A 5,771-nucleotide genomic window follows, 5' to 3' on the forward strand; every position below is an offset into this window, starting at 1 on the left:
GAGACACCAGCGAGAGATTGGCTTTTTTAAGAGAAGTCTATTGGGTGGTCGAAACTTTTGATCCCATAAATAAGCGGCACGATCACATCATAGAGTCTTGATCAAAACACCGCCAAATATCAACAACTTGTTCATCAATTTCTCAGTCATTTTTCTTCGGAGCCTCCTCCCCGAAAATTTCTAGCCGTTGTCTTTTTGGAGGATTTCACCGCAAAATAGATGGACTCTTGTCCTATTGCAGGTACCAAACAATTACCTCCACAGAGAGAGGACTAAAGTGGCAGAAAATATTGCTGGTTTTTGCTGCAAAGACATCTTCAGAAGAAGGCCTTTCATCGTCCGCCGCATTAGAGCCTGGGAAGGGTCTTAAGGATGAAAAAAAACGGCCAAACCCTATTATTAAGGTGAAACAACTAATAACATGGTTTGTCTCACTTTTCTTTTATTTTACGCTTCCCCAAATCATTAATATGTGGCATCAATAATCACTCTCTGATGTCCCATTTGGCGGCTCCTCCAATTTTGCCCAGGACACCACCAAGAGAAGCGCCTAATTGGTGAGTTGATGGGAAGAAATTAGAGGCAACACACACTAATTACCTCAACATCCTTATTAAATTTCTTCCTGATGGTAATCAGGAGAGAGAGGCGCTTTAACATTTGCCCCATTAAAAATGAGGCAAAACAAAAATCTTTCTCACTTTTGCGACTTTTATAGCCCAATAAATTATTTCGATGAAATTTTCGAAGTATTTTAAAGCAAAAAATGTGACGAAAGTTGTTTGTTACAGCAATTTGACGATTTACTGTCTGAAAAAAAAATTAATTAGCAAGGTTGTTTCGGGAGAAAAGTCGCTTTTTTGCACAATAGGATCCACGTTTTGCACAAAAAAATACACGAAAATCGTGCAATAATCAAGTTCAAAGTTGTTAAATTGAGTTGTAAACAATTTTTTTTCAAAAGAACGAAATGAATTTCTTATTATTGCCAATTCAATTACACGTGTTTTGGTGCTCCAGTTTAAATGAACCCATATGGGATTATTTGTTAATTACCATCAGCACAAGCAGGAGGTCATTAGTCAATGAAAACCTAAACTAAATGATTTTGGTCTTCAACAATAGGGGAACTGTGCCAAATTTCGGCCAGCTTCTAATTCCGGCCACTTTGAGTGTAATTTCGGCCATGAAAATAAATTAATTAAAATTATGTATATAATCTTCGAATAGTCTATGAATTCATTTTGCTTTTAAATACTTATTCATTTTAGGATGTATTAACACAAAGACCGTTAAATTTTAGGTATACTTTTAATTTAAATTGGGTTGTAAAAACTCTGTGTGAAAATGACGCGTAATTTCATCCTCTATAACTCTTGTGAATGTATCAAGAACCTACGATGAACATAAAGTATATTTTTTAAAGATTTTTTGAACAAGGACACCCAATTTGTGCATTTTTCTGTGTTTTTTCCATCTTATAATAATTCTCTCATTTATATAGAACATTTTATATTCCAACTAGGGGAAAGTGACCATGCTTGATACTGTAAAATGATGTCCAAGGTTTGTGATTTTTTTCTGATTAACACACAAACCGAAGCGATTCTTCCACTATGACAAAAAAATGTCTCACTTATTAGGTTCATAGTCCTACCTCACATAGTTCCTGGAAATCCTTAGATTTTCCTCAAGAAGAAAATGAAAATTCAGTGGCGACTTTTATACAAGTTGGGTTCTGGGCCTTCCTGTATAATAATTGATTCGACTATTCGAAGGCCCATTTTTACTGTGAAAATTTCACCGGATACAAGAAATTGCACATCAATATTTAGACGGAACTCTAATCTATCAGCTTAAATCGTTTGTACGACTGGTTATTAGTTTTAAAATCACTTTTATGTAATTTTTCTAAGCCATGTTTTTATGACATTAGGGCGCTAGCGAAAACCATTTTTTCACTTTGAGTCCATGAAAATGTCACTCTGCAACCTTAAAATTCAGGCAACAGGGATGAAGGCTATGTCAATTGTCGATAAAATTGGCGGATTACAATAGGTGTAATTATGAAAGAATCACATCTAATGATAGAGTTGCCACAATTAAATCATCATTCATGGACCCTTTTTAAAATATAGGATGGACACAGGTAGAATTTATGAATTTGTCACCACCCACAAAAACAGTGTCCCCATTTAAAAATATTTTTACATAAATATTAATACTGATGAACCCTCTATGTGCCTATGATAGTAGTTTTCCTGAACAGCGACATTAATTAAGAAATACTTATAAAATATCATGTATCAAAATTACAGTTTTGGACCTATTTTTGATTTTTGCTTCGTGAAACTAGGAAAAAAGAGCTAGGATCCTAATCTTTTTTAGGAAATGTGAGGCTTAGCACCACCTATTGAAATATATTGCGATAAGTCATAACTATTGATTAACATAGAAAATAAATAGTTATTATTAAGCTTGGATCGTATCAAGCATGGGCACTTTCCCCTACTATGCCTAAAAGTGAGTGAATTTAATATTCTTTCATATCTTTTTAGTTTGAATTTTCTATCTTAATTCGTTTATTCACAATAATTTATTGAAAATAAAATGCATTAAAATGTATATATTTGCGGTATAATACTGGTATCTCTCTGTCTATCCTACGGTGAACCGTTCTCTTTTTCAATCTCGCTTACACATTTCATATAAGAACAGGAGAAATGAAAGAAAAGGAGGCGTATAGAGGAACCGTTGTATTTCTAAAAGTTTATCGCCCGAATTTCTTTCGGGTGACATTTCACTCCTAAATGCCCGAATTTGAGAGAGTCTACTGCATAACATGATAAAAACCTGTTTCATTTAAAAATAGGAGATAAAAAAGCCCAATTTCAAAGCGGCCCCAATTCAGAAGTGCCCCACTTTCCCCTATTCTCAGTTGAAAACTAATCTGCTTATAAAATATCATCGCAAACTTTCAATTCTAGAAATGTCAAAAAATTCAAAAAAACAAAAATCGACATTTCAAATTTGTCCGATAATACGAATAAGGCTTAACATTGATTTAAATGCTCCCGACACCTTTTAAATCAACTACATTTTACAAAATTTCCATCAATTTCTTCCTCAAACATATTGGATAGGGTAACTGTATCAAATTTCGGCCAGCTTGCAATTTTGCCCACTTCTTTTCTGTGTACTCTACAGAATATACAATGCTCGAAAACATAAAAATGTCGCTTCGACGAACGAAATCATGTAAAAAATACTTTAGAAGAATACCGGAAAGGTAAGGAACTATGAGAATCAAGGTGGCCGAAATATACCCAAAGCTATGTCTATATTTTTATTAATTTCAAAATGTATTGAGAATGATTTTAGAGAAAACAAAGACGATAAACTATCTACAATGTCCCAAGAATCACTCCTTAAAATGAAGTAATGAAAAAAATTCACCTTGTACTAAAAATATCGGGGAAAGTGTCCAGTGTCCATGTTTCGTACGTGTACGATCCCAACCATATTTTAAAAACTAAGGGAAATTTTAAAAATTTAGTCATTAAGAAGTTTGGGATCGTACGAAACATTGGCACTTTCCCCTACATTTCAAACTTAACACTTTGGCGCTTACATGCAACTATACCGAAAATTGGTAAATTTACCCTATCTCTATCACAGTTTTTAACACTGAAATATAAATTGAATTTGTTTCGATAATCATGAGAAGAAGAAAAAGAGTGCTTAAAAGTGAAACAGATATGAACAATACGTTTGATAAAGAAACCGATGCAGCTTTTGTTTCAAGCAATTTTCCTGGTCTAAAAGTCTAAAAAATTCATGAAATCGAAATTCACATCTCCTCGTTCTCAAACATTTTGCATTATTTATCCCGCCCTTACACATTCTTCTTCTTTTTCTTTTAAACATCACAACGTGGTTCAATTGAGCGCCGAAGAAAGGGACGAACATAGCAAAACATTTGAGAAAGAAAGGCATATGAATGTTGATTTCATTAAATTTTTTTTAATCTAAAAGCCTGCGGAGACTTAAGACATTTAAATTATTTAGTACTGTTGGTGTACTCAAACATAGACCATCTCAAATCGGTTAACTGCTTATCATTTTAACTCACTTTGTCGTGATAAAAAATGTTTATTATATTCTGTAACCCATCACCATCACGAACTTGTCCTGACTAATATATTGCTACACAAATTTAACAATTCTTTGCGGATTTCTTACTATAAATAGACATGTTCCTATGTGGATAATATCAAACGTGTGGAGAAAATTGCGAAATCATCACTTGCACGGAAAAAAATAAAGATCCAAGTGAAAATGATAATATTGTGGAAAGTGTACTTTTTCGTTGTAATATCTTATTTTGCGGGAAAATCCTTAGGACAAGGACAAACTAGCTCAAGTTGTGTCAGTACTGAAAGTATGCAAACTCACTGTAACAATCTATACGATCCGGAAACTCAGCGAGGGGAAAATGAATGTTGTAATAGAGCCATAGCAATTTGCTGTGAAAATTGTAACCAAGATGATGGACGCTTTTTAAACACATGCTTGTATGACGTTTGTCAAGTAAGTATCAAATGTAGAAAATGCAGGATATGACTAGAAGAATATCGATTTTGATCAGTAATCGATCAAAGAGAAGTCTTTCAGATTTCGCACATACTCTGGCTTCGAACGCTTAAATTTTTTCCATATTTATTTAATGTATATGTATTTAATTAAAAGAATATTAAAAAATACGCGAGTTTTAAACCAAAGTTTGTGCGATACTTGAAATACTTCCCCTTTATTTGTTCAGCTTTATCATCCACTTTCAAACATTTAAGGCAGTGTAATCGTGAATCAAGTTTTAACAAAGGAAGAAATGTTTTTCATTATCGCTACGATCATCCTAGACTTAGGCCTCTACACACTAGAATCAATTAAAAAAAAGGCATTTTTAACGAAAATTTCTTCTAGTGTTTAGACGCCATAATGTAATAAATAAGACCCATGTCAGAATCAATATATTATAAACGTTTCTTACTACTCAAAAATTTAAAATTTGACTCACCAAATTTAATTATATACTGCTACATTACTTACAATTGCATAACTTAATGTAATCTAATAAGTTGTTTACTTATTTTTTTAATTTAATTTAAAATTTATTTATTTTTTATTATATTTGAACTAGATCATTAGTTCTTGCAGTAATACTGCTCAAATTGCAACAAGTATAAATTTGAACGTACAAGGTCCTGCTTTAGTTTCATCCCCTGGTGATTTTTCAACAAACGCATTAAATGTCATTTCTTCCCTTGGCTCATCAGTTAAATTCAGCGCTCAACCTATACAGATTAAAAATAATTGGTTCGATCAGCTTACCAGTGTCTCATGTACACCATGTATCTGTGGTGACCAAAATGACAAAAAGTAAACTTTAATAATGTAGTAAAGTTTTAAAAAGAATCATCTTTACCTATTTTTCGAAGACATATGGCAATTTATTATTCTTTATTGGAAATAAAGTATGCTCTGAAATAATATTTTCACTTCCACTGCTAATTTTTCTTACTTTCAATACAAAATCTAATAACAGTAGTTGTTATATCGTTAGTTGGTTTGGTAGCACTGTCGCAAAACCCGGAAGAACTGATATATTGACTGAGGTTATCAGTTGAAGTAAAGTATCAAGCATACACATGTAATTCTCCGATATTTGGCTTTCCGATAATTGGATGACAGCTGTCAAACACATGACAAAG

The 5,771-nt window shown here is 32.9% G+C and overlaps 1 long non-coding RNA gene across 1 annotated transcript; it reads left to right on the forward strand.

Annotated features, from left to right (window-relative positions):
• The first annotated feature begins 4,242 nt into the window (after positions 1-4,242).
• Positions 4,243-5,563, forward strand: LOC129804693 (uncharacterized). Its single transcript, XR_008752014.1, has 2 exons — positions 4,243-4,590; positions 5,201-5,563. It is a non-coding gene; the product is annotated as an uncharacterized LOC129804693 (long non-coding RNA).
• Positions 5,564-5,771: the final 208 nt, after the last annotated feature.

Source organism: Phlebotomus papatasi, chromosome 2, assembly GCF_024763615.1.
Source record: "Phlebotomus papatasi isolate M1 chromosome 2, Ppap_2.1, whole genome shotgun sequence".
Lineage (NCBI taxonomy): Eukaryota > Metazoa > Arthropoda > Insecta > Diptera > Psychodidae > Phlebotomus > Phlebotomus papatasi.